Source organism: Zalophus californianus, chromosome 10 (genome assembly GCF_009762305.2).
Source record: "Zalophus californianus isolate mZalCal1 chromosome 10, mZalCal1.pri.v2, whole genome shotgun sequence".
In the NCBI taxonomy this organism is placed as follows: Eukaryota; Metazoa; Chordata; class Mammalia; order Carnivora; family Otariidae; genus Zalophus; species Zalophus californianus.
Window position 1 is genome coordinate 11,404,654 of NC_045604.1, and position 24,624 is coordinate 11,429,277.

Below are 24,624 nucleotides of genomic sequence, written 5' to 3' on the forward strand. Positions count from 1 at the left end.
TACCAATTATATGTATACTTCCATAATTTGTTTTATCTTCTTTCGGTAGAATGTAAGCTCGTTAAAGGCAGCAAACGTACCTGTCCAGAGCAGGGTTACATTCCCAGTGCTTTGACAATGGCTGGCACATTGTAGATGCTCAAGAAATACATACAGGTATTCATTAATAAATAAGTGAGTGGCTCTTCCCAGAAGATTTCTGTTTAACTCATTTAATGATTTTTGAGTTTTATAGTGTCTGCTATTAATAGTTTTAACCTTTTAATCCATATTCAAGATTTTGGTAACATTTTTGTTTCAGGTAGATTTCTCAGGAGCAGGCTGCATCTGGTTTATTGCATCTTTACTCCCTTCAGGACACCGTGTTTTAACATGGAAGTGTAACCCGTTCGCCTTTACTGTGATTGCTGATATGTTTGGACTTACTGCAGTCATCTGAAGTTGTCTGTTACTATTTCTCCCACATTTGTAGTCTTAATTAATAGCTGACATATAGGACTATCTTACAATGCACTGATTCATATTCCAAGTACTTTTTGGTTTTCATCTCATTTAATGTTCAAAATAACCCCATGACTCGGGTTGCAAGTAAAGAAACTGAGGCTTAGGAATGTTCTGTAACTTGTCCAAGATCCCACAACTGCTAAACTGCCAAACCAGGACTTAGACATTAGCGATCTGTCTCTGGAGGCCAGGATCTTAAACTCCAGGTTATGCTGCTTGTCTTATCTGAATTTTCTTTGTTTTTCTCCGTCTTTCTCACAAATTATTTGAACATCTCATTATCTAATGATAATGTGTAAATTCTAATTAACCATATTTCAACATATTTTCGAACAAAATGGATAATTATTTGGCATCTATAAACCCATTCATCCCGAAAACTACAAGACAATCAGCAGGCTTCCATTACTGCTTTTATGCTTAAAGGTTTATCGACATACTTAGAATTTTTATTCTAGGTTGACTTGTTGTTATTAACTTTATTTTTCATTATGTTTCTTCAAGTTTTTGGCCAATAATTTCTGCTTCATATTCTGGAAAGTTTCTTCCACTTACTTTCTATATAACTAATATATTCTTCATCCATGTCCATTCTATTACTTGGCTCCTTTCGTTTAATTTTTGGAACTGATCACAAGACCATTAATGTTTTAACTTCCTGATTTTTCTTTTTTGTCTTCTCTGTCATAGCAATCTGTTCTCAGTTTGAATGAAATAGGCTCTTAAATTTTCCTAAAGTTACTTGGTAGAATTTTTTTTTCTGATTAATTCTCCTTTTCTTGTGCACTATTTCTATTTTTCCAATGTTAGTTGTTTCTTTATTGTGTCTTTCTTATATGAAATAGATTGTTCTCAGATAATTCTTACTGTACATTCAGATTTACAACTAAGGTGATTAGTACTGTGGCTACTATGACTTTCTTAGCCTTGTGGAAGTCTGTTTCACCAACCTGTACAGAGGAGGATGACTTTAGCTTTTGTGTGCATGGTTAGGGATGCTAATAGGCAGGTTTCCCTTTAGGTGCATGAACAAGCAGCAGGAAATCCCCAATTACCAAAATGAAAAACACTTTCCTTGAGGAGCATTATGTTTTATGGAGTGTTTCACTTCTGAATATAATCGAGTTTACTTTTGTCGCCCTCTGCATCTTTTTGGATTTCTAAATTTAACTAAAGCTCCCCTCCACTTTTTTCTTGAGTCCCCCCAACATGTCTCCCCAGATGATACATGCTATTAATCTTCATGAGAATAACTTTTATCAAGTGTTTTCCCTAGAACATATGTTAAGTGCTTTATTTGAATTATCTCCTGTTAGTCTCAAGACCATTCTATGAAGTTGGTACTTTTATTACCCATGTTTTACAGATAATGGGACCAAGGCTAAGGGTGATAATGAAACCCGTGATGGTTAAATATCTTGTCCAAGGTTACATACCTAGTAAAGGATGGAGCCAGGATGTGGATCCAGACAGGCTGGCTTAAACACAGGTCCATACTGCCTCTCTCTGATATGTTGCCACTTTTCTCTAATGTAGTATGGGATATGGAATCCTCTTTAACCCTTGATAGGGTCACAGAGCTTGAAGGGAAATTCCAGAAAAAAAACAAAGTCTGGATGAGACAAAGGGATGGATTATAGGAAGGTGTGCCTTATGCACTGAGGCATGGAATTCTTATATCTCAGAAGGCAGACTTCTCATAATGGCTTACCCAGGCCACACTTGGGAGATTTAAGGGTCTGTGATAGCTCAGTTTCAGGCTGTAGTTGTTATGATTTATAGCCAGGATTCAGCCCTGCGCCTAGCAGTCATGTACCATGCCTTTCAGATGCTAGTGTTCAATAGATTGCCCCCTATCATTTCAGCCCTGGTTCAACAGGAAACACAAGCCACCCTTGAGATGACAGACCTATCTTCTAGCCATTGACTGGATGTTCGACTCCTTGGCCCAGCAGAACCTGAGCTTTCTATTTTTAGTTTGATGCGACTGAAGACATGCTGGGTAAGACTTGTTTAAGGCCCCTTGCCAGACTCGGCTTACCACACAAACCAGCCAAAGAAGCAACACAGCAGGCCAATTAACCAGCAGCTGTCTGTGAAGTGAATAAACGAGGTGAGTGGACAGCAAGAGGCTGTCTTTTCCACAGACAGTAAGCAGAACACAAGGATTAACTTTCCTGGTCAGACCGCTGCTGGGAAACCTGCCATCTATTCTATCTGTATGGTGAGACTCCTTGATTTTCATCAGAAGAACTAAACCAAACTACCTTTTGGCAGAAGCAAAGGGATCTCACCTCAATGGCCAGAGAGAAAAATCTGTTTTCCAAGTTATCAAAAATAACGCTAACATGAACCTGTTGTCAAAACTCTGGTTGTGAGAATTGATTTTTATCGAAAGATGTCTGAAGTTGTATAATATTATGGAACAAAATGTTTTAAGAGCATGAACTCCAGGATTTATGTGCTTGGGCTGGTGGTTCCTCAGGTCCCTTCTTCCTAGCTCTGTGGTTTTGGAAAGATTGCCTGATCTCTCTGGTCTTAGTTTCCTAGTTGGTAAATGGGAATAACAGTACCCACATAATGGACTTGCTTTGAGAATTAAATCAGATAATCCATGTAAAGTGCTTTGAATAGTCCTGGCATAGAAGAAGAGTTGAATGGATGTTGATTATTGTAATTAAATATTCTCAATTTTAGCTGAGCTGTAGAACCAAAGAGTTAGTATTATCACAGTTTTTACAAATGCTCAAACCAAAGAAGAGGAAGTACCAGGATCGAGTTCACACATTTTGTGTTGAACTGAACCAGAATTCAATCCTCAGCTGTTTGATTATAAAGTCTTATAATTTTCTGTGAGCTTCACTGAAATTTTCTCCTCGTAGAACAGCTTTTACTGACTTGTTCTTTGGCATTATGCCAACCACCCACAAGAAAGGATATGATGAGACAGACTCATTACGTCAGTGATTGGGGTTCTGGAAGGGGTCGTGTTAGGACCACCGTCTGCCACATCACACATCACATAGTGGTTTCTGCATTCAGGGGAGAAATTCCCTGGAAATCAGTTTTCGATAAAACTGTGCTCCTTCTTAACAAGTGGTTTGTTTTATTTATTTTTTTTTTCTGGAGAACTGTGACTAATCATGATCCTTTTTTGTTTTGGTTGTGAAGAAGCTTAGAGTCAAATTTGTTGGCTTTCTCTAGTACTTCCATGTACTAATCTTATTCCAAATTTAGGATATTCCTTTTCTTATTTCCCCTTTACTCTTGGTCCCTTGATAATGTATTTTGTACCACTGAACAGTGTATATACACTTCTACAATGCCTTTTTGGAATAAAACAAGAATGAATGTGTAAAATAATCTAAAAATATAGCTTACTTCATGTTCCTCTTTTTTCTTGGGTTTTGTCTTTGCTGGTCCTGTTGGGTCAGATGCCATTATTTTCCCAGGATTGGATAAGCCCTACTGGAATATATAAATGCAGTACTCAGAGCTTCATGATATCTAGTATGTAAATAATAGGCAGAGGCTAGGCTGATTTAAACTACAGAAATTTATGAAAAAAACATTTCATAACCAACCATATGCTGATTAATTCATACACAACTAATTGTCTCCTAGAGGCAGAGAAAATCAGGGATGAGGGACCAGAAGAGGAAGCAATTATATCAATTTATGGACAACCTCCTCAGAAAGCCCTCTGTATTCATTCAAGTCTCATTCAGGTTCCCTTTCACTGTGCTTTCTGTTATCTTTGCATTTATTACATTCAGTGTAATAGGGTTGTTTCTTATTTTTTCTTACTTTCCTGATGCTCAGGATAGTGCTATAAAGATAGATAGATGATAGATAGATAGATAGATAGATAGATAGATAGATAGATAGATAGATAATACAGACCCATTACATGTTTTTTGAATGAATCAATTAAGGGTGCAGAGGAAGGACACTCAACAAAGTGGGGTAGGTGGAAGACTTGGAGGATTTCTGGGGAAGTAACGTGTATGTTGTATCTATTAAATAAAAATATGTAAGCCAGACAGAGAAGAGGAAGGAAATTCTAAGCAAAGGAAACAGTGTGTGCAAAGTTACAGAGCTGTAGAAAGCAAGACCTGCTTGGGGAATTACAAATATTTCAATTTGTCTCCAGTCTGGGTTAAGAGGGAAGAGAAGAGATGAATTTGGAATGTGAATTTTATCTTGAGCCCTACAGAGAGTCATTGATGAATTTTAGGTAAGGAAAGGGGCAGGTTATGAGATGATGGCATATGTGTTTTAGAGAGATTACTTTGACTCCAGTGAGGACTGTGGATTGATGTCAGACATTTAGGAGACTATTACATCAATCCAGGAGAGAAATGATGAAGCTTTTAATTAATTAGGTAGTGGGAGTGTGATGGAGAGGAGGGGTACATTTGAGAGGTTTTAAGGTGATGGAAGCAACAAACTTAGTGATCAATTGCATGGGGAAGATGTGGGAGAGAGAGGAGTCTGTAATGCTTCCCACATTTATATATTGGTTAACAGGATGGATGTTGGTGTCATTTTCCCAAACAAAAAGTAAAAGAAGGTAAGGGGAGGGTGATTAAGTCAACTTTGAATACATGTGCTTATTATGCCATTGGTACAGCCAAATAAAGCAGGCCCTGTAGGTACAAGGATCCAGAGCTCCAAAGACTGATTTGGCTAGACACTGCATAATTTGGGAGGCATGAATGTATTGTTGACAGCTGAAGGCATGAGTAAGATGTGTTTTCCAAGCAGATTAGAAGAGGGCAAAGGATAGAACACTATGAGACATTGAACTTTGGGAGATGAGCAGAAATAGAGGATCCAATGAAGAAGGCTAAGAAAGATGGTTAGAGGGAAAGGGAAAAATTAGTGAGGTCTCAAGCCAAGGAAGGAAAAAAAAATATCAAGAAATAGGAGAATCTTGCATTTCCAGCAATTTAACAGACTAGATATCCTGAAGAATTCTCCCTCTTGTTTTAAGTTTAGAGGCATCTGAGTTTATTTGTAGGCTAAGGGCAGTTGACTGGGAATAGTTGAAAATAGAAAAAGAATGATAATTGAAGAAGAGGATAGGCAGAAAGGTGACATCCCTCCACTAACACAGGATATAAGGAGAAGGAAGACTCAAATAAATAAAATCAGAAGTGAACAAAGAGATGTTACAAATGAAATACAAAAGATTATAAGACACTACAACAATGAATAATTATACACCAATAAATTTGACAACCTGGAAGAAATGGATACATTCCTAGAAGCATACTTTCCAATGCTAAATCATGAAGAAACAGGAAATCTGAACAGTCTAATTACTGGTAAGGGCATTGAATCATTCACCAAAAACCTCCCAACAAACAAAAGTCTAGGATCAAACAGCTTCATTATTGAATTCTACCAAACATTCAAAGAATTAATATTGATCCTCAAGCTCTTCCAAAAAAACAGAAGAGAGAACACTTCCAAACTCATTTTATGAGGTCAGCATTACCTGATACCAAAATGAGATAATGAGGCCATTTGAAAATAACAGGACAATATCCTTAATGAATATAGATACAGAAAGCTTCAACAAAATATCAGCAAACCAAATTAAATAATACATTAAAAGGATCATACACCATGATCAAGTGGGATTTATTCCAAGGATGCAAGGATGGTTCAATATCTTCAAATCAAATAGTGTGATACCTCACATTAACAAAATGAAGGATAAAAATCATATGATCATCTTAATAGATGCAAAAAACAAAACATTTAACAACATTCATCATCCATTTAAGATAAAAACTCTCATCCAAATGGGTATAGAGGGGATGTGCCTCAACATAATAAAGACTATATGTGACAAGCCCACAGCTAACATATTTGATGGGGAAAAGCTGAAAGCTTTTCCTTTAAAATAAGGAACAATAAAATGATGCTCACTTTCAACACTTTTATTCAACATAGTATTGAAGTCCTAGCCAGAGCAATTAGGCAAGAAAAAAAAAAAAAAAAGAAATAGAAAACATCCATATCAGAAAGGAAGAAGTAGAACTGTCACTATTTGCAGATGACATGACCTTATATATACAAAACCCTAAGGATTCTACCAAAAAACTGTTAAAACTGACAAAAGAATTCAGTAAAGTTGCAGGATACAAATCAATATACAAAAATATGTTGCATTTTTATATACTAATAATGAACTATCAGAAAGAATTTTTTTTTAAATCCCATTTGCAATTGCATCAAAAAGGACAAAATTCCTGGAAATAAATTTAACCAAGGAAGTGAAAGACCCATACACTGAATACTACAAGACATTAATTAAAGAAATTAAAGGCACAAATAAATGGAAAGACAGCCCATGTTACTTGATTGAAAGAATTAATATTGTTAAAATGTCCAAAATTCCTAAAGCAATCTACAGATTCAGTGCAATCCCTATCAAAATTCCAATGGTATTTTTCTTAGAAATAGAGCAAACAATCCTAAAATGTATATAAAAGACCCTGTCTAACTAAAGTAATCTTGAGGAAAAAGAACAAAATTGGAGGTATCACACTCCCTGACTTCAAGCTACAGTACAAAGCTATAATAAACAAACAGTATGGTATTGGTATTAAAACAGACACATAGATCAATGAACAGAACAGAGAGCCTAGAAATAAATCAACACATCGATGGTCAACAAATAAGCCAAGAATATACAATGGGGAAAGGACAGTCTCTACAGTAAATGGAGTTGGGAGAACTGGACAGCCACCTGCAAAAGAATGAATCATCCGGTATCTTACACCATATGCAAAAATTAACTTGAAATGGATTAAAGACTTGAACATAAGACCTGAAATCATAAACCTCTTAATAAGAAAACAAGGTAAACTCCTTGACATAAGTCTCAGGAATGATTTTTTTTAAATCTGATACTGAAAGTAAAACAACAACAGCAAAAATAAACAGGTGGTACCATATCAAACTAAAAAGCTTCTGCACAGCAAAGCAAACCATCAACAAAATGAAAAGACAACTTACTGAATGAGAGAAAATATTTGCAAATCATATGTCTGATAAGGTGTTAATATCTAAAAAAAAGAGCTCATATAACTCAATAGCAAAAAAGCAAATAATCCTATTTAAAAATGGACAGAAGATCTAAATATAAATTTCCAAAGAAGATATAAAAATGGCCAACAAGTACAAGAAAAGATTCTCAACATCACTCATCATTAGGAAAACGCAAATCAAAACCACAATGAGATATCATCTCACACCCATTGGAATGGCTATGATCAAAAAAACAAGAAATAACAAGTGTTGGCAAGGAATCAGAGGACAGGCAACCCTGTGCCCTGTGGTAGGAATGTAAATTGGTGTAGCTATTGTGGAAAACATTACGAAGGTTCTTCCAAAAATTACAAAGGGACAGGGCCCTTGAGTGGCTACGTCTGTTAAGTGTCTGACTCGATCTTAGCTCAGGTCTTGATCTCAGGGTTGTGAGTTCAAGCCCTGCATTGGGTTCCATGCTGGGTATGGAGCCTACTAAAAAAAAATTAAAAATAGAACTATCCTATGATCCAGTAACTTTGCATTTGGATATTTAACTGAAGAAAGAAAACCACTAACTCAAAAAAGATATATGCATCCCATGTTCATTGCAGCATTATTTATAAAAGCCAAGATATGGAAAATGTCAGTATCTACCAATGGAAGAATGGGTAAAGAAAATGGGATCTATCTATCTATATCTCTCTATAGAATACTCCAAATTGTTAATATTATTATTGGAACATTATTAAACCGTAACAAAAAATGAAATCTTGCCGTTTGCAACAACATGGATAGACATTAAGTTTACTGTGCTAAATAAAATAAGTCATACAGAGAAAGACAAATACTATATTATCTTACTTATATGGGGAATCTAAAAAAATAGCAACAAAAAGACCAAGTTCATAGACACAGAGAACAGATTGGTAGCTGCCAGGAGAGGGGGTCTGGGAGAGGGAGAAATGTGTGAAGGAAGTCAAAATGTGCAAGCATCCAGGTATAAAATAAATAAGTCATGAGGATGTAATGTACAACATGGTGACTATAGTTAACAATACTGTATCACATATTTGAAAGTTGCTAAGAGAGTAGATCTTTAAAAAAAGGATACATGGTAACAATGGGTACAGATAATTACATATCTTATATATAACTATATGTTAAATATATAGTTATAATTATATATTATGTTATTGTATGTAAATATATAATTATAATTAGTATATGATATATATATATAGTTTTATAAGGACATTAAAATGAGAATGAGTGAAAGCAGCCAAAGGTAAGTATTTAAGAACAGTGAGGAATTCAGAACCGCTGTTTAGGAAAATAGAGGGAACTAATTCAAGACTTGTAGAATCATGGGGCATGATTCACAGCCTAACTGGGCTTCAAAATGCCAGATTTGCAGGAAAAATGTCATGCACACTAGTATGATTTTTCTCCAGCAGTGCTCAGCAGGACATTAATGGAGGAAATAGAAGTTTGAATTCAGAGTTGGGATTTTGCTGGGTTTGGGGTCAGAAATACAAGGAAGTTGAGTAGGGGTAGAAGTGCATTAATAGTGAAGTGAAGAAATTTAAGCTGGGAGCCTCTGACGAGTGCGGCTGGGAAGGCCAAGCAGAGCACTCAGGTGTTCACAAGGTTTCAATTTTACAAAAGTGAAGTGATGAATTGGTTCAAGCCACCCTCTTTTTTCCACTCTGGCTTCAGGTCTGCCACACTGCTCTTGTTGGGTCACCAGCATTTTTGTGATCCAGCTTAAGGGAAGTTGAGTGAAGGGTTGGGTTTAGTAGAATACGTTTATGTGATTTGCAGACACTTCCAGGTACAGCTAAGTTACCATTATATAGTTAATTCCAAGGTAGGATTGGCTTTCAGAAAGTTTCCACTGCTCCCCATCACCTGACACAGATAGATTCAGAGCCAAGAGTCTTCCTGTGGTGTTCATGGGTCCTAGAGTGCCTAGCACCAAAAGGCTATGGAGAGTGGCTAATGAGTGTGGACAGTTCAAGGAGCACTGAAGATTAGTCACTGCACAAGAAAACCTGAAACTCCAGGAAATCTTAATGCTCATGAATAAAAAAAGCTTGAAGGAAATTTCCCCAAACTGGACCATAATCTTAAAATTGACATGACATTACAACTTACATAACAAGTTGTAAAGCTGGAGGAAGATTTTCTAAATTATTGGAGGATATGATTAAAAGTTTTAATCTACCCAACTAGGTCTCAGCCTGCAGGGGTAGTCATTCACAGTGATTCTACCTGCTGGCCACTGACTCTTGTCTCTTCCAACATACTTGTGCTTGCATATTCATGCATTGCCATTATTTTATTATCAACGTTTCCCTTGGGGTGCCTGGCTGGCTCAGTTGTTAGAGCATGAGACTCTTGATCTCGGGGTTGTAGGTTCGTGCCCCAAGTTGGGTGTACAGACTACTTAAAAATAAAATCTTAAAAAAAATAAAATAAATGTTTCTCTTCTATTATAGTTAAAGCATTATACTGATTCTTTTTAAAATTATGTGTTGAGATAAGTCACATTATTTTTGATGATTAATAATGAAAAGGATGGGGATAATGAAAAGATTCTTATAAAAATACTTGCTCTAAAAAGAGGCATTAATTCTGCTCAGATTGAGAACCAGTTATCCAGGCCAACCATACAGGTGGAGCTCAGATTCCTTCATCAGGATTCTGCTCTGTGTCTTTCACCTTTTATATGCCTCCTTCAATTCATGACCTTCCACCACCCTTGCCAGCTTTGAGGAGGGCAGAGCTGTGTAGATAGCCACTCGAGACCCTCATTCTAGTTGACATAAATCCATCTCCAACCGCTATTCTCTCACTCCTCCTGGCTTGCTTTCTGTTCCTCAAAGACATCAATTTGTTCCTGCCCAAGGACTTTTGCACACTCTCCTCCTCAGGTCTCTGTGCAGCTAATATCTTATTTTCATGTCTCAGCTCAAATATCACCCCCTGGAAGGCCTTCTTCTGAATGCCCTATCCAAAGCTGCTCCCTTATACTCTCCATTACACAATCCTGTTCTGTCTCCTACATAACACTGACCATTCTCTCAAATTCATTTGTTTATTCTTTTACCTCTTTAGTGACCTTCCCCTCCCACTGAAATATAAACCCTATGACAGTAGGGACCTGGATTCCTTTTTCACTCTGTATTTGCCACCATCTAAACAATATCTGGCACCTAGTAAATGTTCAACAAATAGTTTTTGAGTAAATTAATGAACCCATGTGTATTAGCCCGCTTGGGGGCCATAACAAAATACCACAGACTGGGTGACTGAAACAACAGACATTTATTTTCTCATAGTTTAGGAAGCTAAAAGTCCAAGGTCAAGGTGCCTACACCATTGGTTTCCCCTGAGACCTCCCTGGTTGACTTGAAGATAGCTGCCCTCTGGATGCCTCTTCATATGATCAATCCTCTGTTCACAGGCACCTGTAGTATCTCTCCATCTGTGTCCTAATTTCCCCTTCTCATCAGGACACCAGTCATTTTGGATGAGGACCCCACCTTAACCTTAATGGCCGCATTCAAACTTCATCTCTTCAACCTTTGCCTCCATAACCATTACATTTGAGGTGCAAGGGTTTCAGACATATGAATTTGGAGTGTGCACAATAGCCCCATGAATGGCTCCCTCCCTACCCTTAATTCACTTTCAGTGTGGGAGGCAGGGATGATCCCAGCCTCAGGAAGCCTTTAGAAAAGAGCCTGGACCAACTAGTCGTCAAATCTCCCCGAGTACCTAGAATAAGGACAAGGGGAACCTGTAGTTGGTTACTAATGTACCTGAAGCACACAGAGAAGACGTTTTCTAGAGATGGTTCTGAAGCACAAACAGGAACATCATCATCACTCCCATCCAGTGTTTGTCTTCTGGGCTGGAATCTATTAATGTTTGCCCCTGGGTGGCTGTGTGTGCTTGACCAACTCTAAAACAGATGGGGCCAGCTCACCAGGCCATAAGAAGTTGTGAGGGGCCACACACTGCAGAAAACAGCCAGAAGAGGGGAGGTCTGGTGGGCAGGATGCAATCAGCCTGCACCATTTGCAGCTGTCTGAGGATCAGATTTCCAAATCACCTGCTCTGGCCCAGGCTGCAGGAACTGAGCTGTCAGACAAAGACTGGTAATTACCCCAGACTCATCTACACCTTCTCTGTCTATGTCCTAATTGAAGTTTAATGGCTTTGGTCACAGGAGGGGTCTTTTCCTGCCTTTCTAGACATAGATTCTTTCATCTGAGCATCAAGCCAATTAGTTTTAACATCTGGGGTAACTGATAGAAGTCAGGCCTGACTGCATGGAATTCCCAGGTCGGGAAAGTCTTTGTGGTGGTGGTGGTTGTTGGTGGTGGTGGTGGTAGTGATGTGTGTGTGTGTGTGAGTGTGTGTGTGTGTTTTCAACGTTATTTGGATGCAATCTAGAAGATGGGGACTGAGGTAGTCATGGAGAAGTCTGAGCATATGCGGCATCTATGATTTAAGTCACACATGACCTTAATTGACACTTTCCTTTTTTAAGATTTATTTATTTATTTTAGAGAGAGAGAGAGAGAGAGCATGCACAAGCAGGAGGGGCAGCGGAAGAGGGAGAGAGAATCTTGAGCAGACTTCCCGCTGAGCATGGAGCCCAATGTGGGGCTCAATCTCAGCACCCTCTCAGATCACAATCAGAGATGAAATTAAGAGTCGCTCAACCAACTCTGCCACCCAGGTGCCCCGTATTTACACTTTCTATCTTAAATGCTTCTTCTACCTGGCAGGCAATAGATTTACCACATACAATTGAGAATGAAGACTCATTTGAATCTCCTTAGACCTTATCCTTTTAGCACAGTTTACAATCTATTTAGATATAGATTTGGAGACTTGCTTACCATTACTGAATGGGCTTTCTTCTTGCAATTAATTACCTTCATTATTCTGACCACTTGCCTTTCCTTTCGCCCCTCTCCCCTCTGCTGCCTGGTCACCCACCCCAGCAAAGGCAATTCAACTACACAGATTCCTTGAAATTAGATGGACTGACCAAGGACTAGGCAGCACCAAACTATACCTAAACAGCCTGGAGACAGAGACCATCTCTTCTTGGTTTTCTTACCTGCCAGCCAAGGACACCTGTAGAAACACTTGGCCTCCTAGAACATTGGAACCCCTGTGATAAATAGATATGTGGTCTCAGGGGATGGCAAGCACACATCTGGGGCTCAGACCAGTCTGCTGGGCCCCCCTTTGTTTAGGTTGGATTGACTTCACCCCAGAGACAAGGAGCAGCTAGGGAGATGGATTACTGGTGGAGAGATGGATGCCCTGTAGCCAACACCTGATGGCATTTTAGCTCTGCTCTGGACTCTGGAACCCATACCATGGCTTTACACAATCCCTAAAATAGTCTCACCAAGAGTGAAATGATTATCACCATTAGAACTTGGCTGTGGAGAAGCTGGTTAGCTCAGATTTTCCTTAAAGTGTGAAACAGAAGATTATAACCTCTTGAGAAGGGGGAGGTGGGCATGCTTATTGAGTTATTAGGTGATGTTCTAGTACTGAATGGAAAAAGGAAGTGGTAAGTGGACTTTGGAAAGCCTGTGAATGAGCATGTCCTCTGCTGAATTGTATATTTCAACTATGAGCCCATGGTGGCCTTCTCATAGGTCATATTATGGGAGGAAAGTAACAGACATGCACAGGACATTTTTTAGATATTCAGACACGCCTGAGTGAAAAACTCATGGGGGTCATATATATAGTTCATTCTTGAAAAGATTATTCCAATCAATCAACCTGTAAGTGCTTCTTAATCTCTTCAAATACACTCAAGGTGCTACAGAGCATATGAAGGATCACATACAGTGCCTGCCCTCGGCTTGTTTACGACATCATTGAGGAGAAAAAAGGAGTGCAAGAGAAAAAAAATAGCAAAAATTACAGAACCAGCCAGGGCCCAATTAAATGTTGGATTAGATAGTTTACAGCAAAAGTACTCTCGGGAGTTCAGGAGGAAGAGAGAGGTAAAGATATTCACTAATATCTATTGAACACTTACTATGTGTCAAGCACTTTGTAAACACTTACTAGGCATCAACTTAATTATCAATTCTCACAACTCTATAAATGGGGTACTATTTTTATTTCCATTTTACAAATGAGGCACTGGTACTTAAAGAAGTTAAATAACTTGTATGAGGTACACACTTAATAAGTGACATACTATTTTTCTTTAGTTAAATAATTCAGTCACACAAAAAGATATAATTATGTTTAAAAAAAACAACAAAAAAAACCCCTGCATATGCCCATCACTCATCTTGAGATATATCTGTTGCCAATAGCTCTGTGAACACCACTCCCCAATCACATCTCTTCCTCTCCCTAGAGCTAACCTCTCTCCTAAATGTACAGCTCAGATTTTTAACTTCTTTTAACTATACCCCAAAGAAAACAAGAATTTTAGCCATCAGAAAGGTGTCATAAGGCAGCTCACTTGAATGGTGATTGGTATCTGGATTAGCAAAGAGAAAGGGCTTTGGGGCAGGGAGAAAGCATGAGAGGGACCCACAGGCTGGGTTAGGGGAAAGAGATCGGGTACAAGTGACTGGAGGAGAGGAGACACATTGGTGAATGCTCAGAAAAAAATATCATCAATACAAAGTCAGATCACAAATGGCTTTGATCAAAGCATATGTGTGATACAGAAGCAATGATAGAGTGAAATGAGGTAGCCATGAATAGATTATACTTTTCAAACTGCACTAGTGAATCAGTCTTATTTAGCATTGCTTGGAGGGCCTTGCCCAGGGCCTGATATATGGAAGATGTTCAACAAATGTTTGTTTAATGAAAAACCACTCAATGAACTTCTAAAATCCTGTGTACCCTCTGGTTCATCAAAGTTGCCACATGTGTGTGAGAGAGAAAATGGAAGAGGAGAGCCGAGCAGAGGACAGGAGACTGGCATTATCAGACCTGAGAAATTTTACTAGACATTCAGAGAAGTTTGCTTAGAGGCAGATGCAGTAAACCCAGACCATTTCACAGGGAACATCAGCACATTCCAAGCATAAATTGGAAAGAGATGAATCTTTGTTCCACTGATGAGAATGCCTTGACAGCCATTGGTATCACACTGGGGACAACCATTCAGTTCCAAGAACCAGGCCATTTTGCTTCCTAGAAAGACCTAAAGAGGGGATGCAGCCATTCCCCCAAGGGGCTCCAAGTCCAGAGAGTTCCAGTCCTATGGTTGCTTATACTTTCCCTAATATTATATTCTATTATCAAATTTTCTAGCAGGAGCTTTAGGCAGTACCTCACCTTTGTGACTTTCCATTGTTTATGGGTTAAAGTCCAAAATTCCTAGCATGACATGTAGGGAAGCATTTCTATACTTTAGCCTGTGTTTACATTTCCAGCCTCATTGGCCATCACTACGTTTATGCCACACCAGGGACCCTTGCTCTTCCCCAAGCAGGCTAGGTACTTTCCTACCTTCAGACATTTGCTCCTATGATTTTCTCTAGCCAATATGCCCCCACTTCCTTTACCATCTACAGCAATCCTACATCTTTCTTAAGGTACAAATCAGATGCCACATCCTCTATGACGTCTCCTCAGCCTTCCTCAAAGTTAAATTAATTTCTCCCTCCTCTGGGTACATATTTCTATTATAGCATATATCCCACTGTGTGGTAATTATAGGTCCATGTATCTTCACAGCTAGACCATAAATTCCTAAGAGCAGAGACCTTATCTATGAAACACCAGTGGCTCTTAAAATATAAAACATTATACACTATTTCTAATTAAATATCTCCTCAGTTCTAAGGCAGTATTGAAGAGGTTTAGATATATACCCAGGGTCACTTTTTACTCACTTGATCAACCTTCAGTCTATTCCAAGAATACCCCTTGTTGACGGTACCAGGTTTGGAAAAACACCACCATGGTCTGGGAGAGAATGCACCTGTGCACTTGTGTCAGAAAGTTAATATACACACTACCACCGCCCCCATCAGGCACAAAGAGATTTGAGACTGCCCCCCACCACAGGATGGGGGAATTATGTTCTGGGGAACTCTTCATGATTCAGTTCTTTAAAGCCATAATTCTGAGTCTCTGGAATCTTCATGAAGACCTGGGATTTGGTTATGATCAAACAAATACCAACAAACTACACAGTCCAGTTGTTCCCCAAATGCAATATTGAAGCAACAAATTTTAAAAATAATCTGTATATGACGCCAGACAAGCTGTGTTGTGCATTTCCCCCAGTGAATAGATCTATATATCCATTTCCTGGAGGCTCTAGATATGGCCATAAATTCTTAATTTTTTGTGAGGACGAAGTTTTTCAATTACAAACACATAAGATTTACATGGAAGCAATTAGATAAAGAGCTGTATACAGTAGTCTCCCTTTATATGCAGGGGATATGTTCCAAGATACCTGGCAGATGCCTGAAACCATGGATAGTACTAAACCCTATATATAGTGTTTTTTCCTATGCAGATATACCTATGATAAGGTTTAATGTATAGATGAAGCACAGTAAAAGATTAACAATAACTAAGAGTAAAATGCAATTATAGCAGTACACTGTAATAAAGTTATGTAAATGTGACCTTTCTTTCTCTCAAAATATTGTTGTATTTACTCACCCTTCTTGTTGTGGTGATGTAAGATGACAAAATGCCTATGAGATGAGAGGAAGTGACGTGAATGATGTAGGCATCATGATTTAGCGTTAGGCTATTGACCTGTTGTCAAAAGGAGGATCATCTGTTTCCAGACTCCTGCTGACCACAGGTAACTGAAACCATGGAAAGAAAACCTCAGATAAAGGGGCTGTATTGTTTTGGGTTTTTGTTTTTAGGGGCTGTATTGTAACGGGAAGTACAAGGTCTGTAGAATACCGATCACTTCCAATTTACCGATGACCCCAGCAAACATAGCAGAAGCTATGAAATTCTGTTCTCTCCACCTTTGCCCCCAGTTCTGTGCAGTCCTCTCCCCATCCCCCACCTCCTCTTCACTATCTCAGCAGTAACTGAAACCTTAGCGGCCTCAGGGACTCAGTGCTGGGATAAAGGATTGCTTATATAGATTAGTGGCTATAAATGATAAAATTTCAGCTTTGCTTTCAGTAGCTTTTCATGGGTGATTTCAGGAACCTATCCCAGACTTTTGGTACTGTCGTTATTGGAAGATGCCTTTTCAGTTGCAAACAAGAGGCTTCTCAAATAACCCTTTCAACATCACCCATTTTTTTTAAGATTTTATTTATTTATTTGACAGAGAGACACAGCAAGAGAGGGAACACAAGCAGGGGGAGTGGGAGAGGAAGAAGCAGGCTTCCTGCTGAGCAGGGAGCTCGATGTGGGGCTCGATCCCAGGACCTGGGATCATGACCTGAGCCTAAGGCAGACACTTAACAACTGAGCCACACAGGCGCACATCACCCATTTCTAAGGCTGCATCCAGCGCAGGTTGAGGAACCATACAGGAAAATAAGTTCACATGTTTTTTGTACCATATACTGGAGGAAATCTTTCATAATAAGACATGAGGTAGCTGATTCCTGCAGTGCATTCCTGTATGACAGACAGTTGTTCATTTTGGCAGCAGTTAATACTTTGGCCCAGGAACAGATTTTTACATTGCTAATGAGACATGTGATGCATTATTGAGGTTCCCAACATTTCAGTAAGTCAATGACTTGTTATATAGCTAAATATGGAGTAAAAAGTTCAAGATAAATGACTCTATTTGCTATCATAGAAGATATGCATCTTTAGAGGAAGACAAATGGTCAATTAAAAAAAGATGAAGACATCTGGGCTTCTGGTTCCCTTTGGGAGCTTATTAACTTCACAAATAAGCATGCCTTTTCATTTTCAATTAGCAATAATTTTGAGATAGATTCCTCTGAGTGAGGACTGCACTAATGGGTTCAGAATCGGTCCCTCTGAATATTGCACTCTCTGTCAAAGGTCCTCCTAGACCTCAAGGAAAAGACCGTCCACAGATTTGGAAGTTAATGACCTTATGGGAGAGGAAGAAAGAATGTGAGTAAAGCTTCTCTGATCATAATTTCCAAAAGGAGGGATGGAAGTTGTCTTGCTCAACTTGGTAGGCCCATTGCTTCTTTGACATGTCTTTATAAATGTCTAACAAGGAAAAGGAAGAACACAAAAAGAAGGAGGAAGTAGAGAAGGAAGCAGAGGAAAAGGAAGGAGGGGAGGAAGGAAGGAAGGAAGGAAGGAAGGAAGGAAGGAAGGAAGGAAGGAAGGAAGGGAGGGAAGGAGGGAGGAAGGAAGGAAGGGAGGGAGGAAGGAAAGGGGAAAAAATTGGCCCTAAATAAAAATGTTTAACCATATATTTCTTCACATTTTTCAACTGGAGGATGTCACTAAATAACATAATGTTCCTCATTTTTCAGGCTGTATTTTATTCAAAATATATCTATGAGTTCATAATTTTCTTTATAATTCTCAGAAAGAGAACCTTGCCTTTGTGACTTATGGTGGTAAGGCCTGATGAGTCCCAACTCATCCATCGTTGGTTGTAGAAGAGTTGAGCCTTTCATTTTTAGGAAGTGATAGTATTTTGAGTGAGGTCTCGAAACGAGGTGGTGGCAGATTATACTTTTTTTCTCAATTAGGTTGTAAGTTTTTTGAAGAAAGATCAGATCTTCCACTCTGCTTTGAAGTCGTGACATGCTCACACTGCATTTTATCTATTGTATAAGACTAACAAAATCCCACTGAATGAGTGGAGATCCAGTTCTAATTTGATCCACTCCAGAAAACTACCAAATGCAACAAAGACTGAGGAAGTTGGCCCTCCTGAGAGTAGAGGGAATATCTCTCTAACTCATAACATCGTATTTACCAATATTTCTTACATTCCAGCTACTGTTCCAAGTGCTTCAGGTATGATAAAGCACTTAATCCTCACAATGACCTATGTGGTGGGCACATTTATCATCATCACTGTGATCAACATCATCAACCTCATTTTACAAATGAGGTTGGGGGAAAAAAGCATTTAATTTGTCTAGACCACAAAGCAAGTAAGTGCACGACCAGGATTTGGACACAGACAGCCTTGCTCTGAGGGTTGTGCTCTTAAATACCACACCTTACTGCCTTTTGATATGACACATGTGAGGATGGAAATATTGTCAGAACAATGCCAATAGAAACACCAAATCTCTGGGTTTTAAAAAAACGACCTAGTCCTGGTGAGACAGTGGGCTCATGCTCAGAATTATGGTTCACCCTATCAAATTTCTCTGCCAGAGATTGACACCTGTTGTTGAATTTGTCTATTTGTTTGCTTGTCTAGTTTTGCTATAGTGCTTGGTCCATACAGGGCTCTGACCACACGCAGTGTTTACTGACTTAGGAAACATGACAATGGGTGATGCTAGCAGGCTGCAAGTTCAGAAATGTAACCAATGTCTTATCTTCAACATATTGTCTTGTTCCAATGGATAATTTGAGGAACAAAGCTTTCCCATTCATATATAAATATATGTATCTTATATATATTTATATTCTAATATGTATCATATATATATTTTACATACATATATATAATCTTTGCCCACGCGATGCTGAGTCTTTGCATACTTTATGTTGTTCATTCCTCATTAACTAGTTGACAGAGTCAATAAGCAACACAACAAAGATTCAAAGTGAGTACTGGCTCCAACCTCTGTGGGTCCCCAATCACCAGGAGATATGGCCCCTATCAATTGGTTAGTATTCTGTGCCTTTACTAACTCTGTCAGCTCAAACACATTACCTAATCACAGAAAGATGAGTTTTCTCATGTGACTTGTAAATGGTAAAAGCTAGTCTGACATATTTTTATGAGAATTACATAAGATAAAATGGAATAACATCCAGCATGTAGAAACCACTTACAAGTTTTAGTCCTCCTCCTTATAAATAAAGCGTTTGAAATTCCTAAGCTTCTACTTTGTCCCAAGTGTCTCCCTCCACCTTGCTTTCCAACCATTCTACTCAGAAAAACATCAATAGGAGGATGCTCTTTATAGCCTCTGAAACCTTCATCTCAATTCTTTCCTCCAATGTGAATTCAAAGGCGCAAAGATAGGCTTTCAATCAGTGGGCCCTGACTCACTGGTGGGTTATAATATTCATTTACTGGGCTACAACCAGCATTTTTTAAAAATAAAGTGGAATACAAAGAAATCCAAATAGATTTTGAAATATCAGTTTCTTACACACTAATAGGGAAGAGATAGAAAGTTTCATTTTGTGCAACTCTCATTTCAGTTGTTTTTCATCTGTGCACACTACTTTTCAATGTAATTATTTCAACTCATTGGTGGTTTCTTGGAGTTAAGTGTCACAATCAAGGGACTCTTAGGGAACTTCTTCTGTAATGGAGGCTAAGTCAGTAATCTTATATTAACTTGGTTCAGAAGTTGCCTAAATCTTTTTAGCAGTATTAATCTACCTGTGATGGAGTTTCAGATCCAAAATTAATTTATCAAAGAACTGGAATCCAAAAGCGCAGGAGGATCGATGTCTGACTTCTCCTTTACTGATTTCTGGTATAGTTCTTGTTCATAGTTCCCGTCACTTCATCCTCAGTGTTCTTCGGTAAACTTGAGATGGCTTTATACTTAATGGACTTGATAAAGGTGCTATGAGAACCCAACACAGGTGTCTTTTTAAGTGGTGCTTTAAGACCCACAACCATTAAGTTTCATGAGGAAAAGGTCCACGTTTTTCTCAGTCATCCCACATCCCCACCCTCCATATTCGTTCTGCATTCCCAAAGCCCAGCACAGTGCCTGGTACAGAATGAGACGACATTATATATATCGGATGAATTAAGAGTAAGTCCAGCTCCAGATGGCAAAGCAAACTGACGATGGCCCCTAATAGTCTGATCCATTTAGCTACCTAAGTGTGTGTCTTGTTCACTTTAAGACTGAAGAACTCAGCCAAAATTTTCTCTGCCAGAAATAGCCCTAACAATATAAGAGCAAGTGAAATGACACCACAAAGAAGCAATTAGTCAAATCTCTGGTGTGGGACATTTCTACAGAACCAAAATCTGAATATCACCGACAAGTCTATGCCATAAGATTTAAAAAGAAGAAGAAGGAGAAGAAAACGAGTTGTAGAACAAAAGAGATTTCAGGATAAAACAACTACTGCAAAGACTGGACCTTGCTTGGATTCTGAACAACAAAAAGACAGATTGAGGGAATCTGGGAAAAATAAATATGGACTGGGTATTACATGATTTTAAGGAATTCTCATTAATTTTGTTAGGTGTGATATTCACACAGTGATTATGGTAAAAGGAGGAAGCCCTTGTCAATCAGCAGTGCATACAGAACTGTCTACAGGGAAAAAGACTTAACATCTGCACTTGTTTTTAAATCTCCAAGTAAAGAAGATGCATACATGTGTGAGGAGGATTAGATAAAATAGGATTGGTCAGATGTTGATGATCGTGACAGTTAAGGATGGATCTATGGAGGTTCATTATACTATGAGTTCTACTTTTGCATTCATTTAAAAGTTTCTGTAAGTAAAAGTTAAAGGCAGTTAGACCCAACAGAACAGAAATGACAACGTAAAAGTTCAAGACTACGACTTCATGCTCCCTCGTATAGCCACGTACCAGGGGGACCCATGTCGGCATTTACTGGGTTTTGTGAACTGACTTTGAACACTTTCCAAATGTGATAATCTGGTGCTCATTATTTTTTTTTTTAAATAGAAGATCATATGCACTGTTAGAAGCATCAAAACTTCATTCTATTCATCTTGTGCAAAATATTCCTCCCAGTACAGCTTTTTCCTTGAAAGAGGAGGAGGGCAGACAGAGGCTGGGGTGAGAGGTCAGTGAGGAGAAACAACCAGTGAGTTTTCCACTTTCGGGAGAATGGCAGGATCCTTGGGGAGACAGTAAATTGAAATTAAGGCTGTTTCAGGCAGCCTACAGGATGTGCCTGCAAATGTAGACATATCTAAATGGTGAAAAAGTCTGTTTGTGCCCATTCATATGAAGTGAATGCCTTGTAATGTGCTCCAGCCCCTGGGAATGGTGGCTGGATTCAGGAACGGAGGCCGGAAGAATGGGATGGATTTGACATAAGTACTTTTAAGTGCTCTGAAGGCTGGGCTCCTCCCTGCGGTTTAATAGCAAGGTCCACTGGGAGCTACAAGGAAGGAGCCGAGTGAATCCCTACAGCTTTTCGTTTTAAGGATAACAAATCTTAAAACAGGTGTGAGCTCAGAAAGATCCTTCTACTTCTTGTTTTTAGTCTGTTGTGGCCAGCCAGCTCTCTGCGTATTATTATCATTCCGCAGAACGAAGTCCGGGGTAAGGGAAGGGAGGAGAGGTAAGAGAGGCTGAATAAACAGAAATTGCTTCGAGTGACTAATATTCATTAAGTCCTCTGGTCATGCACTATGAAATTTATTAAACTGTGGTTTCCAAGAGAATGTATTAGCGGAGCTAATGAACACAAATAAAAAAGAGGCCTCCAGGAAATGGTTTCCTGGGCCTGGATGAGGCTGCTGAGTAATGTGACAAGAGATTATAAAGTTAAAAGCCTCTATTATAGTCTAGAAGGCTGATTGTTGGAAGGGGTTGCCCTCGGTGGGGAGAGGGAAGATAGGAGGAGACTGAAAGTCTGACTTGCCTGAAAAAAGGGCCTAGTGCTTTTCATTTATATTCATTAAGGAAAGAGGCTTTGTGCTGAAGGCCTCTGAACCTCTGCGCTGCCATCTGGTGGGGAAGGAACTTGAGAGGCCACAGAATACAGAGGACAGCCGCCATCTTTAGGACGTCAGGAGTTTGAAGGTCGGCTTTACTGTTTCCTGAGTAGTAGCAGTGGAAACCCTTTGTCAGTATGGTGTCAGGAACAAAAATGCACACTCACAAAGTAACCACTCTATGGAATCGGATTTAAGTACTGTGTGAGGAGAGCCTGGTTATCCCGTTCTGCTGTCCTACTCCATCAGGACCTTAGCAATTAACGTTATGTGGTCCTACCTACAGTACGAGGCTAAGGTGTGACCTGTCCTAAGGACATTTGTTTCCTAACCTAGTCCAAGTTTCTCCCAGCAGAAACCTTGGGATCACCCTTGGCTCTCCTCTTTCTCCCACACTTGCCATCCAATCCAGCAGCAAACACTGTGGCCTCTCTGGTCACCGTATCATACCAGGACCCACTTACTTCTTCTCATGTACACTGCTGTCACTCTGATTTGAGCCTTTGGTGTCTCTCTCCTGGGTGACTGTGAATAGCCTCTAAACTGAGCTCCTTGCTTCCAGCCTCACCGTCCACAGCCTATTCTCCACCAGCAGCCAGATGAACCATTAGAACATGTTAGATCATTTCACTTCTCTGCTCAAAACAGAGCAGGCCCTTAAGCTCACTCAGAGTAAAATTTAAAGTCGTACAGTGTGTTTCCGGCCTTAGTGGATCTGACCCAGCTCCCTCTAACTTCATCTCTTATGCTCGCCACTCACTCAGTCTGATCCAACCACATTGGCCTCCTAGCCAGTCCTCAAAGACACCACACATCCCTGACTCAGCTCCCTCTGCCCGGAGAGCTCTTGCCCCAGGCATTGGCATGGCTCTCCCTCTCCCATTCTCCTAGGTCTCCTGCCAAAGGTCACCTTGTCAAGGATGCCTTCCACTACCGTCCTACCTAAAATAATACCTCTTCTTCTTCCTTCAGCATTTTTATCTCTTTTTTTTGTCTTATTCTATTAGGAGCATTTATCACCTCCTGAAGTGTTCTATATTTATGTGCTTATGCCCTTATTTTCATCTTCCCCAAGTCCCCTAGAATAGAAAGTAAGTTCCATTTACATTAGGGAATGTAAATTCCATGTAAGTTCCACAGAATATTCCTTGGGGGGAATATAGTATTTTTAACGTAGTTTGGGTTTTTTCTGAAACTTCAGAAGCTGGCAATGCTAATGTGCTCCAAATCCTTACAGACTCTTGCAAACTATAAGCCCCGTAGAAGCAGGTGTTTCATCTGACTTAGTCTCCCTTAATTGCCAGCACCTAGTCCTGTGTCTGGTAAATGGTACACATACAATAAGACTTTGTGGGGTTTTTTTGGCAGCTCTAGCGTTTATTAAGCTTGCCTCAGAAAGTATAAAATGCTTCACGATTTGCATGCCATCCTTGAGCATGGGCCATGCCAACCTTCTCTGTATCCTTCCAATTTCAGTGCATGTTGATGCTAAAGTGAGCCCAAGACCTTTTTTTCCCTTAATTTAGCAGCTTTATGTACCAAATTCAATTATAAGTGTCCAATGCAATGATTTTTAACCAGATGAATTGTACAACCAATACCACAATCCAGTTTTAGAATATTCCCAAAACTCCAAAAAGCACACTCATGCCCATTTGTAGTTTATTCTCACAACACCCTCAGCCCCAGGCAACCAATGATCTGCTTCCCTCCTCTATAAAATTGCCTGTTCTGGAGATTTCCTAGATACGGCATCATACAAAATGTAGTTATTTACATGTGGCCTCTTTAAGTCAGTATAATGTTTTTGAGGTTTATCCACATGGTAGCACGAATCAGTATGGTTTTTATTTCCTTTTTATTGCTGAATAGTACTCCCTTCTATGCATATACAATTTGTAATCCATTTATCACTTGATGGACATTTGAATTGTTTGTTTTTTACTATGAACATTCACATACTCACCCGTAAATTCCTATCAGTGAAATTGCTGAGTTATATAAAGTTATGTTTAACTTTCTAAGAAACTCCAAGACTGTTTTCCAAAGTGAATGTACAATTTTGTATTCCCATCAGCAATGCAGGACCAATTGTCAGTATTGCCTGGTTTTTAGTTTATAGCCATTCTAGTATGTATGCAGAAGTATATCATTATGGCTTTAATTTGCATTTCTCTTACAGCTACTGGTGCTGAACATTTAATTTACAATAATTATTAGCAGTTTTAATATCTTCATTGGTAAAATGTCCATTTGAATCTTTTA

The 24,624-nt window shown here is 39.1% G+C and overlaps 1 non-coding gene across 1 annotated transcript; it reads right to left on the reverse strand.

The window, feature by feature from the left end:
- Positions 1 to 23,753: 23,753 nt before the first annotated feature.
- On the reverse strand, positions 23,754 to 23,858 carry LOC113933757. Its single transcript, XR_003523461.1, has one exon. It is a non-coding gene; the product is annotated as a U6 spliceosomal RNA (small nuclear RNA).
- Positions 23,859 to 24,624: the final 766 nt, after the last annotated feature.